Consider the following 13,054-nt stretch of genomic DNA (forward strand, 5'->3'; position numbering starts at 1 on the left):
CTGATGCTAAGTAAAATGAGTAGAACCAGGAGATCATTATACACTGCAACAACAATACTGTATGAGGATAAATTTTGATGGAAGTGGATATCGTTGACAATGAGAAGATCCAGTTCAATTCCAATTGATCAATGATGGACAGAATCAGCAATACCCAGAGAAAGAACAATGGGAATTGCATGTGGACTACTTGCATTTTTGTTTTTCTTCCTAGGTTATTTTTACCTTCCTAAATCTGATTTTTCTGTGCAACAAGAATACTGTATAAATATGTTCACATATATTGTGTTTAAGATATACTTTAACATGTTTAACATGTATGAGACTGCCTGCTATGTAGAGGATAGGGTGGAGGGGGCAAAGGGAAAAGTTGGAACAGAACTAAGTGTAAAAAACAATATTGAAAAATTACCCATGCATATGTTCTGTCAATGAAAAGCTATAATAAAAGAGAGAGAGAGAGAGAATGGACAGAAGAAAAAAGAAAAAAGAAAAGAATTAAATCCTGAAAAAATAGGTTTTTAAATTAAGAAAAATCTAAAATATATAAACTTAAAGTATGTATATATATTTTATACATATATATAAAGTATAAATTTTAATTATGTAAAAATGTATATACTTAAGAAAAAGTATATATCAAGACCTATTATATTCCAGATACTGTGTTGGGCTCCTCCTCTTTTCCTCTTCCTCCTTCCTTCTCACTCCCTTTCCTTCCTTCTCTCTCTCTCCCTCCTCATCCCTCTCTCACTCCCGTCAATCTTTCCCTCTCTCCCCTCCTCATGATCTCCCTCTCTTTTCCTTTCTCTCCTACTTCCTCCCTCTCACTCTTCCTTCCTCTCTTTTTTGCTCTTTTCTCTCTTTCACTCCCTTCCTTCATCCCCTTCTCTCACTCTCTCTCTCCTTTCTGTCTCCCTCTCTCTCTCTTTTTTCTTTCTTCCCTTTCTCTCCTTCTCTCTTCCTCTCTTTTTCTCTCTGCCTCACCTTTCCAAGAAAGATAATTTAAAGAGTTCTAACTAGTACCTGAAAGGATCAGAAAAGCCTTAACATAGGAGGTAGAATTTAGGAGTTCTGATGAAAACTGGGGCTTTTCAGAGGTGAAGAGAAACTGCATCCAGGATGCAAGTGAGGGTGGGACAGCTTGTTTAAAGATACAGAAATGAAAAATAGGATGTCAGACATGAGAAAGAGCAGAAAACAGTTTGCCTAGACTTTGGAGAGTAAAAAATTATAATACAAAATAAGCCTGGAAACGTAGGTTGGAACCAGGTTGTAAAAGGCTTTAAATGCTGAACAGAAGTATTTGTACTTGAAATGGGAGACAATAGGGCATCATTGGAGTTTATTGAGGAAGGAGATTGGGATGGGGGTTGGGGAGATGATACAGTCAGATATGTATTTTAGGAAAATTCTTTATGTAGCTGTGTGAAGGGTAGACAAGAGGGTGAGTAGACTTGAAGGAGTAGAGACTAATGCAATAGTGCAGGCAATGGGTAACTAGAGCCAAAACTTGGAGGGCTGCCATCTGAGTAGAGAAAAGGGGGATAATTAAAACAATATTGTAGAGGCAGAATCATCAAAACTTTCCCCACAGATCAGCTTTATGAATGAGGGAGAAGAAGATGTCAAGGATGACTCTAAAGTTATGAACTTGCCCATTAAATACAATTTCTGGTCAGAGATATCATGCTGGAAAAATCATAAGTATGGTTCAGTAATAAATGGAGTCTACTTTGTGAGGACCAACCAAATCAAAGAAAACAAAGCTCATCCCCACTAGACTGGTCACTTAATAATTAATTCTTTGATTGGCAGTCTATAAAGCAAGGACAGATATTAAGTGACCCTTAGTCCAATGTATCCTGCCCCTTTCCATTTCCCATTTATGGTGTCAGGATGGGAGAAAAGGAGGTCCGAGAGTCAAGAATCACAATTTTCAGACCATCTATAAATTGCAGCTTAAATCCTTGTCCAATAACCAATTAATGGACATATTCCTATAGGAAATGAACCATAACTGTCCTGACATAATTGATCTAAATAAAACCAAAAGGCAAAGTACAATTGCAATTAAATGGAAGAAGACTTCATAGTTACTCCTCAGAAAGGTTTTAAAAAAAAAAGTCTACAGAGTTGGATCTACCATGCATCCAAAAGGAATAAGAAACACTAGCTCTGTCCACTCGTTACTATGCTTCCTGGAATCTCCCAGACATTACAACAAGCTTCCCTTCCTTTTAGAATTCTTTTTATATTCCTTCCATTTTCTGGAACTCATGGAGACTGACTCACAGTGTTCCTTCTTACCCCAACTCCTGGACTTATCTTAGAAAACATCAATGTGTATGTTGGTTTTTCCTCAAATATCTTAATATTTCAGTTGTTTAATCTTCTCAACTCCCACTCCATTTGAGTAATCCTCAAGAACTTTCATACCCTTCATCTTGCCATCACCCACATCTATGATCAAAAACTCTGAATATATCTGATAATAATTTCGTATTATTCCTTTTCTCCTATGCCCTATTCATCCTAAATCTACAATGTCCTCACTGTGACCTCAAATCCTTCTATTACAATACTTTCACATGCTATCATCCCTATTCTGGCTTTGTTTACTTCCTTTCCTAATACCAACCTTTAGTTAAATAGGTCCACTTTACATGCTTCTCTATTCCTAAATCCCTAGCTCCCTTGGTATTGTCACTCATACTTTACTAAACCCAACTCTCCACTCTCTACTCCAACTCATATTCTGTTGAATAGACCTAAGGAAGTCACAAAACCATACTAGTGGATCTACTATAAATTTGTTATCTAATCTCAGTTGGATCTCAATGAAGCAGGCTAATACTTCTTCAGAACACTTTCTTCTCTCCTCAGGCTTCTTATACCAGCATTTCCCCTCATCTAGGTAGCTGAGGGTCTTACTTTATACTTTACTAAAAAAAAAAAAGCCTATTCTTTTTCTTCTTCCTTTATTTTTATCTCATAATTCTTTGACAAGATGTCTATTTTCTTCTCTTATTATCCAAATCCCTGATGAAGAGATAGCCATGGTCCTCAGCAACACCAACCCTATAAAATGTATTCTTATTTAAATTCTTATTCAAAATTCTGAGGTACCTTGAAATTATCAGATTTACTAATACAATAGAAAAAAGAAATGATAAATATTGGAAAAGATGTGAGAAAATTGGGACAATAATGCATTGTTGGTGTTGTGAATTGATCCTACCATTCTGTAGAGCAATGTGGAACTGTGGCCAAAGGTCCATCAAACTGTGCATACTCTTTGATTGAGCAATACTATTCCTAAATCTGTGTCCCAAAGAGATTATTTAAAAGGTAGGGGAGTGCCTACATATACAAAAATATAGTACAAAAATATAGCACCTCTTTTTGTGGTGGCAAAGAATTGGAAAATGAGGGAATGCTCATCAGTTGGCTGAAGTTGTAGCATATGAATGTAATGTCATATTGTGGTGCTATGGGAAATGATGAGCAGATGTATTTTGGAAAAACCTAGCAAGGTTTACTATTATGGGTCAGAACTCTGAATTTGAAACAAAGGATTCTTACAGGGTACTAAGTCAGTAGAATTGATAGAGATAATAATTATCTAATTTAGCATGGTTCAGTATGACTGATATAATCCTACAAGATGATGTTATGGGCCAGAATTTAAATAAGGTTCTAAGTGGAATTGAGGAGACAATGGTTAAATTTAGTTTAGCAGTGATTTAATCCATTGGTTTGTACTCAGTGTGCAGCATATAAACTAGAAGTTCTCAGGGCCAAAAGGACAAGCGCACTAGAAGCTCTTGGAGGCTGAGACAGATTCATTCCATCATCCATCTTTGTGGTGACTGGAGGCTGAAGTACAAACCTTGGATTCGGGGAGATTCAGAAGCCAGAGAAGGCAGGCAGGAGCTCAAGCTCTTGGAGCCAAGGAGAGAGATAGGCCTCTAAGAAAGCTAACTGGGCCTCAGGAAAGGAGACAAGACTTTGAAAGACGCAATAAAGGATTTGGACTTTAACCCCTGGCTGTACTTGTGGTGATTAGTGAACTGAAATGAAGGCTGCCTCCAGAGACTCCAAGAAAACCTCAACAGAGAACATTACATTTTAGAGAGAATATTACAATTTACATGAACTGATGCTGAGTGAAGTGAATAAAACCAGGGAGCATTGTATATAATAACAGCAATATTGGCTGATGATTAACTATGATAGACTTAACTCTTTTCAGCAATACAATAATTCAATACAATTCCAAAACACTCATGAAGGAAAATGCCATCCACATCCAGACAAATAATTGATGGAGTCTGAATGTATGTCAAAGAATATTATTAGGAAGGGGATTTCCTCTTTCTTTCTGATTCTTCCTTCACAACATAATTAATGTGAAAATATGTTTAACATGATTGCACATGGTTAACCAATATCAGATTGTTTGCCATCTTGGGGAAAGAGAAGGGAAAGGAAGAAAGGAGAAATATTTGAACTCAAAATCTTATTTAAAATAAATGCTAAAAACTATCTTTACATGTAAAATTGGAAAAAGGTAAAATATTATTTCCCCCAAAAAAAGTGCTCTTCTATGATCAAAGGACTATAAAACTATGCATACCCTTTGATCCAACAGTGGCACTACAAGATCTATATTCCAAAGAGATCATTAAAAGAGGGAAAGGGGACAGCTAGGGGGCACAATGGATAGAGCAACATCTGTGAAATCAGGAAGGCCTGAGTTCAAATCTGGCCTCAGATACTTAACACTTCCTAACTGTGTGACCTTGGGCAAGTCACTTAACCCCAATTGTCTCAGCAAAAAAAAAAAAAAAAGGGAAAGGACCCACATGTACAAAAATGTTTGTGGTGGTAGCCCTTTTTATAGTGACAAGGAACTGGAAATTGAGTGGATGCCCATCAGTTGGGGAATGGCTGAATAAGTAATGATATATAAATCTAATGGAATATTATAGTCCTATAAGAAATGATGAGGAGGCTGATTTCAGAAAAGTCTGGAAAGATTCACATGAACTATTGCTAAATGAAGTGAATAGAATCAAGAGAACATTGTACACAGCAACAAGATTATGCGATGATCAACTGTAATGGATTGACTCTTTTCAACAATGAGGTGATTCAAGGCAATTCCAATAGACTTGTGATGGAGAGAGCCATCTGCATCCAGAGAAAGAACTCTGAAAAATGAATGTGGATCAAAATAAAGTTGTTTAGGTTTTTTCCTATCTTGTGCTTTTTTTCCTTTTTTGATCTGATTTTTCTTGTACAGCTTGGTGAACATGGAAATATGTTTAGAAGAATGGAACATGTTTAACATATATTACATGGTTTGTTCTCTTGGGGAGGGAGAAGAGAAAGGAAGGAGAAAATTTGCAACACAAAGTTTTGCAAAGGTGAATGCTGAGAACTATCTTTACATATATTTGGAAAACTAAAAAGCTATTATTAGAATATTACTCTTCCCCCCCCCCAAAAAAAGTGTTCTTGATCCCATCCTTCTTATTTTCTCCAACAGATTTGCTTAACAATTGCCTTCTCTCACTCTAATCTTACATCTATTGGTTCCATTTCCCCTGCCCACAAAAACACTCACTCAGATAGCCTCATCCTTAATATATCCTTATTAGGAGCAATTGGATGGTACAGTGGATAGAGCACCAGCCCTGAAGTCAGGAGGACCTGAGTTCAAACCTGGCCTCAGACACTTAACACTTCCTAGCTGTGTGACTATGGGTAAATCACTTAACCCCAATTTTCTCAGCAAAAAAAAAGAAAGAAAGAAAGAAAGAAAAGAAAAAAAAAAGAAAGAAAGAAAGAAAGAAAGAAAGAGGCACAAAATCCCACTGAAATGTGGGAGAAATAAAATTATCCTACCTACAATAAAAAACACTAAGGCAGAGCTCTGAGCCAATAGCATTTTATTAAAGGGTCCATGGTCCCATTTACTGAAATGGGACTTTCTCATGATCTGAGATGTCTCCTCCTTCCAAGAACCTATTTTTATAGGGGCTAGATGTCCAGATATTAAAGAAAAACTATACTGAATACAAAATCAACTGACATATGATACATAAAATAAAATAAGCAAAATAATATGTCAGCAGGATCACAATTGGATGAAGCAAGGAATATCTCTACACAAAATGGACAAGCTTCTCCTTAGCTGAAGCAGGAGGAAATGGGTACAAATTATCACAGTCAGTGACCTAAATGGTTATAAGACGGTCACCTGCTTCTATTGGATAAGTGATTGATCCAGAAGTACAAAATCATTTTGAAGGACTTTCCATGTAGTTTAGTCACATTGGATTTGGTCATCATGACAAAGAAAAACAAGTATGGAGGGCTTTTCCTATAGTTAAGTAAGTGAACTTTGAATCTACAGCTCACTGTTTTGAGTCTTATATACAGACTTTGATACAATTAATTAATTAATTAATTGGAATAGAATAGGATTCCAAATGAATTCTTTCTCACATTCCCCACCTTAAATCCACAGAAAGATGCCAGTGTTTCTTTGAATTATTACAACCTAAATGCTTAGAGGGCAGTTCTCCCTGAGTGATACAAAACCAGAAGGGAGCAGTTCCCTTACTGAGGTGCAAAAGTGATCCTAGAGAAGAGGGAAATGAATACAACTTATATTATATTGATTATGTTCTATTTGATTAAACAACAACTCATAATATATTAAATGCAACAATAAATTTCTGATATGACTCTCACTAACCAGGAAACACAAGAGACAGGTACCTTCTAGCAAAACATGCCCTAGAAGACATGAAAATTGAAGGACCATAGGGCATTTGCTTAAGGTTAGCAAAGGTAGCATTGTCTGCACTACAAATAAGTTCTGGAAATCCTTTGAATTAATGAAAAGGATTCAAGCAATTTTGACAAATAGCCACCCCACTATGATGATGATGATGCACAGCTTCTGACGCAGACCTCTGGTCCTCTAGAAATCTTTCCTCTTAAGAATACTGGGGCTTTAGATCAGCTTCTAGTGGATTTGCTTCTCTAGTTCTGGTCACTGCAGAGCTCTTCTTCTCTGTTAAAAACAAATCTCTGACAGAATAAATGTAAATACAATTCTTGTTTGGTACTACAATAATCAGGTCAGGTAGTAAGAACTAGTTCAAACTTTAAAGCACTGATAAGAACATTACTAGCCCAGAAGATTTACTGTTTAAGTTGACAAATTCAAATAAGAACTGAAAAAAAATTTTTTAATTCTCAACCCAAATTTTGTATTTGACATATGTAACTACTTAATCTTGTTATAACTATTTATTAAAACCAACTGAAAAATTATCACTCTAGTTATTTTCTTTTTAACTGCTCATCCTTTGCCTAGGAGGATGAGATTTTGCCAGCAAATTATTAATAGAACATTTTTTTTAATGATGATGACCCTGATACACAACTGAATTCATTTAAAAGTTGCCAAAATGATTTCAATTAAAGCAAAAAGTTCTGGGATGGAATGTATAAATACATTGAGTAGTCAATTTTAAAATACTGTATAAACATGTTTGCTTTTCAAGACTTGCTCAATATTCAGGTGGCAATAATAAAGCCATATAAAATTGGCATTTAGGTAACACAAGATATTCTATAATTCTTTTTTATTTAAAATTAAAACTAAAGATGTTTCTGCTAAATAATTAATGGAACAACAATTTTCATCCCATAAAGTGTTCCATCAATACCCACTTATCCTCACATTAATTTTATTTTTTTCCTTTTTTAAAAAACGTATTTCCACATTTATCATGCTGCACAAAAACATCAGCTCAAAAGGGGGGAAAATGAGAAAGAAAGAAAAAAGCAAGCAAACAACAATAAAAAAGGTGAAAATATTGTGTTGTGATCCACATTTAGTCCCTATAGTCCTCTCTGAGTACAGATGGCTCTTTCCATTACAAGACTATTGGAATTGCCCTGCATCACCTGAAAAGAACCAAGTCCATCACAGTTGGTTGTTTCATAATTTTGTTGTTGCTGTGCAAAATGTTCTCTTGGTTCTACTCATTTCACTTAGCATCAGTTCATCTAACTCTCTCCAGGCCTTTCTGAAATCATCCTGCTGATCATTTCTTATAGAACAATAATATTCCATAACATGCATATACCATAACTTATTCAACCATTCCCCAACTGATGAACATCCACTCAATTTTTAGTTTCTTGTCATTACAAAAAGGACTACTACAAACATTTTTGCACATGTGGGTCCTTTTCCCTTTTTTATGATTTCTTTGGGATACAGACCCAGTAGAAACACTACTGGATCAAAGGGTATGCACAGTTTTATAGCTCTTTCAGGATAGTTCCAAATTGCTCTCCAGAATGGTTGGATCACTTCACAATTTGACCAATAATCTCACATCCTCTCTAACATTTATCATTATCTTCTTCATCTTAGCCAATCTGAGAGATGTGAAACTTCACATTAATTTTTAAAAGGACTAAAATTTTAGGCTACATAGCTCAAATCTTATGCTTTTCTCTTATTGTAAGAGCTCAGATATGTTTCAGCATTAACCTTTGAAATAAAAATTTAATGCTATAGTTTTACTGACAACCTACCATGATTATAGAAATTTGTCAAAGAAAGAAAATAGGGACATTATTCAGTTAGGGGGAAATGCTTTCTTGACTTCATGTCAATTCCAAGTTAGAGTTATATAGTCAATTTTATTGAGTCAGGCCTAAAAGATGACATATTTTCCATGTAAGAGGAAATATCACACTGGGACAAAATGAGTCAAGAAAAGCCTACCTAAGCTAATACTGAGTTGTTCTCCCAGCCTTCTCCATAAGTATTACACCTGTAATTCACGGATGTCAAGTCTATAGAATTACTGCATCATGGATCATTGGCCCAATAGGATTCCTTGATAATCATACTTAGAATCAGACTTAGAATAATATCAATTTCAGTACCATGAGATCTAAAATCAAATTCCAAATAATCATAGCTTCATAGGTTCATTAGGGATACCAATAAATGAAATTTGTGATAGTTTAAAAATGAGCAAGGATCACATATCCTTGATGGGAAAAGTTCAAGGCATTTAATTTCATATTTCTAAAGCAAATCATGTTTTTAAACTCTAAAAAGGCTTCTTTCTTCTAAATCCGTGTCTCTAAACTTACTAAAACTTAACTCAAACTCAAAATAAAATAGAGCTATAAGAAGAATTAGTATATTAAAAATACATAATTCACCTAAAATCTCAGAAAATTTTAATTAGTACATCCATGAGGGCTTAAATTGGGAATTGAATCTTTATCTCTCTCAATATTATTAGATAGATGTTTTAAATAATTTTATGTGTAAAATTCTTAATCTAATTTTTAAAATTGTATCATATCTTCTACTAATTATGTTATTGTGTTGAAAGAATGTTATAGCGTGGTATCTTGTAAACTAAATAATCCACCACTTATAAGGCTTCATGGTCTGTATTGTCTGTAATTCAAATGAAAAATGTAATTCAAAATCAAAATGGTCCCTTATTATACTGACATGTATAATTTAATCAAAAATCACACAGTTCATTTACTTTACCTTTTCTTTTTTTATTTGTCCTTATCAATGGAATTTGCTATATGAGAAAAAAGGCAGGAAAATAGCAGCATTAATTCTATTTGATTTCAGGTATGAGTTACAAGTAGTCAATTATATGACAGGATGTCATAACCAAGTTCAGGTGAGATTTCTTATTTATTAGGCTGGGAATAGGTCAAGAGGGTCCTCCCTTCACCTTCATTCTTTTGACTTTCCCAGAGACAGACATCCACCTGTAGCAAGACTGCAGGGTCACTTGACATTTTTCTTGAATGATGAACCAGCAACTTTATGAAGAGACAAAACATTTATATATTATATATAAATATATAATAAGTTTTATATATATACACATATTCACTTTGATGCCATTCTGAATCTGGATTCAAGATTCAGAATAGCAGCAAATTGAAAATCCAAGAGACTCATCTTCAAATTGCAAAATCCTACTAATTATATCATAGAGCTAGATAATTGTTGTTTTTCTTATATATTAGCTTCAAAATCTCACCTAATTTTTACAACTACTCATAAATTTCAGCTATTCACAACTATCATTTCAACTATCATTTTTAAACTATCACAAATTTCATTTATTGATATCCCTAATTCCAATCAACATTTCATCATTTTCCCTTCCCTACCTTGGTCTACAAATAGAGCTAAAGAGAGAACATCAGACCATTTCTAGAATACTGAGACTTTGATAATTGTTGCATATTTTCCTTCCCCAATTAATATAGGACTGCATAGGAATACTGAGAAAATACTAAAGTGTGAAATGAGATTTTCTCAGCAGAGTCCATGTAGATAAATGGATCATTTGTGCATATAATTTTCTTGATGAAAGCTATGATATTAGAGGGAGCTGTGGCTTTAAAACTAGGGAGTAGTTCAAACTTTGTCATCGTGTGACTTGGGCATAATAATATTTTTGGAGGTGCTCAAAGAGGGGCACAAGTTAGCAGATAGTCAATGCGATTTGAAAAGCAAGGTGGTTAAAAGCTCCACAAATTAGACAAGTCCCTACCATGCAAGATGTCAATAGAGCAGTGTCTGAAGTAATCACAATTCCATGCACAGGGAATAGTTGGTTCAATAATGGCATAAAAAGATACATGAGTCTTCAAATGATCCCCAATGACATCTACTTTACTATTCAAAAGTATCATTTCTCCACTTTGGCCCTAGTTCCTCAAATGGCAATGCTACTGTGTTCCTTCATGCCAAGGAACCTCACAAAGATCTCCTAAAAGACTTTTACCATGCTTTTCTCCCAACAGGAAGTCATTTATTATTATTTTTACTTTTTAGATTTTTTTTAAAACAATATACTCCAATAATCACATAATAGACATATTTAGAATGTAACAGTATTTGAATTAAAAAAAGGGAGAAATAGATTTTAACAGTTTCTCTTAGCCTTTTTACATGTAAAACATTACCAAGCATGTAAAAGTAATTTAGTTAAATTCCTTTAAAACTTATCAATTCATAGAAAAAAAATCTTATCTTTTGACCTAATCACAGTAGTTTAGGTAGTGCTTACCTTCCAGAGCTTCCATGTCAAGGAGAAAATATTGTGTGTGTGTGCATGTATCAATCAAATATTGTAATGGTAGGTTGTTATTCATGACCAGAAAGAACAAAATGACATTACTGTTAGGGTCAAGCTAGAGTGTGTCCAACTATGGCTGAGTAGCCCACTATCTTAGGGTCAAGATACAGTGTGTCCAATTGTGGCTGATTTAGACCACTATATTAGAGTCAAGATACAGTGTGTCCAATTGTGGCTGATTTAGACCACTATATTAGGGTCAAGACACGGTGTGCCCAACTGTGGCTGATTAGACTAGTATGAATTTGGAAGGCACAAATAGTCTCTATGATCATTTGGGAAGCATATGTCTCTAAATTTACACATCTCATTTCTTTTGAGCTACTGCAATTCTGCTTTTCTCATAGAATACAATCCCATCTTTCATGTGGATGTGCCATGCTGGGCTGTCCTGTGCCCGTATCTCCCAGGACTCAGAACTGATTCCAAAGTTCTTCAGAGAAACCTTAAGAGAATGTTCTTGTAAAACTTCTTTTGACCTCTGTGTGAGTATCTTTTGTGACTTCTCCATAAAATGGTTTTTAGGCAAATGTGCATTTGGCATTCAAACCGTGTAACTACTTGCTTGCTAGAGCTTGCTAGAGTGGTATTCTCTGCAGTAGAGTTTGAATGCTTGACAGTTCAGTTCAAGAAAAAATCTCAATGGCTGGCATCTTATCTTGCCAGATGATCTTCAGAATCTTCAAATTCAAATGGACAGTTCATTTTCCTGTATGGAACTGGTATACTGTCCAGGTTTTACAGATATACAGCAATAAAGATAGCAAAGTGACTGCAGATCTTCCATAACAACATCAAAAAGCCAGAAAGAAACAATTCGAATATTGTAAAGCCACAGCCAGGATCACACAAGATTTAGCAGCTACTATCATAAAGGAGCAGACGGCTTGGAATATCATATTGTAGATGGCAAAGGAGCTGGGATTACAACCAAGAGCAATCTACCTAGCAAAAAATGAGTAATAGGAAATGCTATTTGATGAAAAAGATGACATTAAAGCATTCCTGATGAATATATCAAAGCTATATAGAAAAAATGGATATTTGAGCATTTAAAAACAGTGATATTCACAGAATTAAAATTAGGGATTATTATGCTTCCGACAAAAATGAATGCAAAAATAGACCTAGTAAGGGCTATTAATTAAGATAATTAAGAGATAATCTGAGAAACTATTTTGCCAAAAAGTACCATAGACAATGAATAATGTTAATACGAAACAAAAATATGCATCAAATGATATAACATACAAATTCTTAAAGAAGAAGTTAAATGAATTATAGGAGAAAATAGTAAAATTGTAATAATGGGGGAACCTCAATTTGTCCCTCTTGGAACTAGATAAATCTAACTATAAAATAAATAAGAAAAGTTAAAGAGATGAATAAAATGTTTTAAAACCTAAAAACAATAGAGGAGGATTCTGGAAAGATGGAGGTAAAAAATTTAAGGTCTCCAGATTTCCTCCACAAATAGAACAAATTTGCATAATATAAGCTGATGAAAAATCAAGAAGACTTTAGGGCAGAACAGGGGTCTTCCTAGTATAACCCAAGAAAATCAGAAGAAAGACTAGAGCCAGGCATTAACCACTGTGAAGTACAGGCATCTCCAGTCTAGATCCAGGGAAACATCAAGTAGGAACCCCTGGGGCTAGCTGGGTTTGACTGGAGCCTCAGCAGGAACACAGAAACTTTCACCTCCGAGACTGCATAGGGAGTTGAGGATCTGAGCTAGGGAAGACTAAGGGAACTTCAGCTGGTTAGGATTGCCACGCCCAGCTGTGAGGCAGAGATGTGGTCCTTGGTGAGAAAGAACC

This window comes from Antechinus flavipes, chromosome 3 (assembly GCF_016432865.1).
Source record: "Antechinus flavipes isolate AdamAnt ecotype Samford, QLD, Australia chromosome 3, AdamAnt_v2, whole genome shotgun sequence".
NCBI classification, from domain to species: domain Eukaryota; kingdom Metazoa; phylum Chordata; class Mammalia; order Dasyuromorphia; family Dasyuridae; genus Antechinus; species Antechinus flavipes.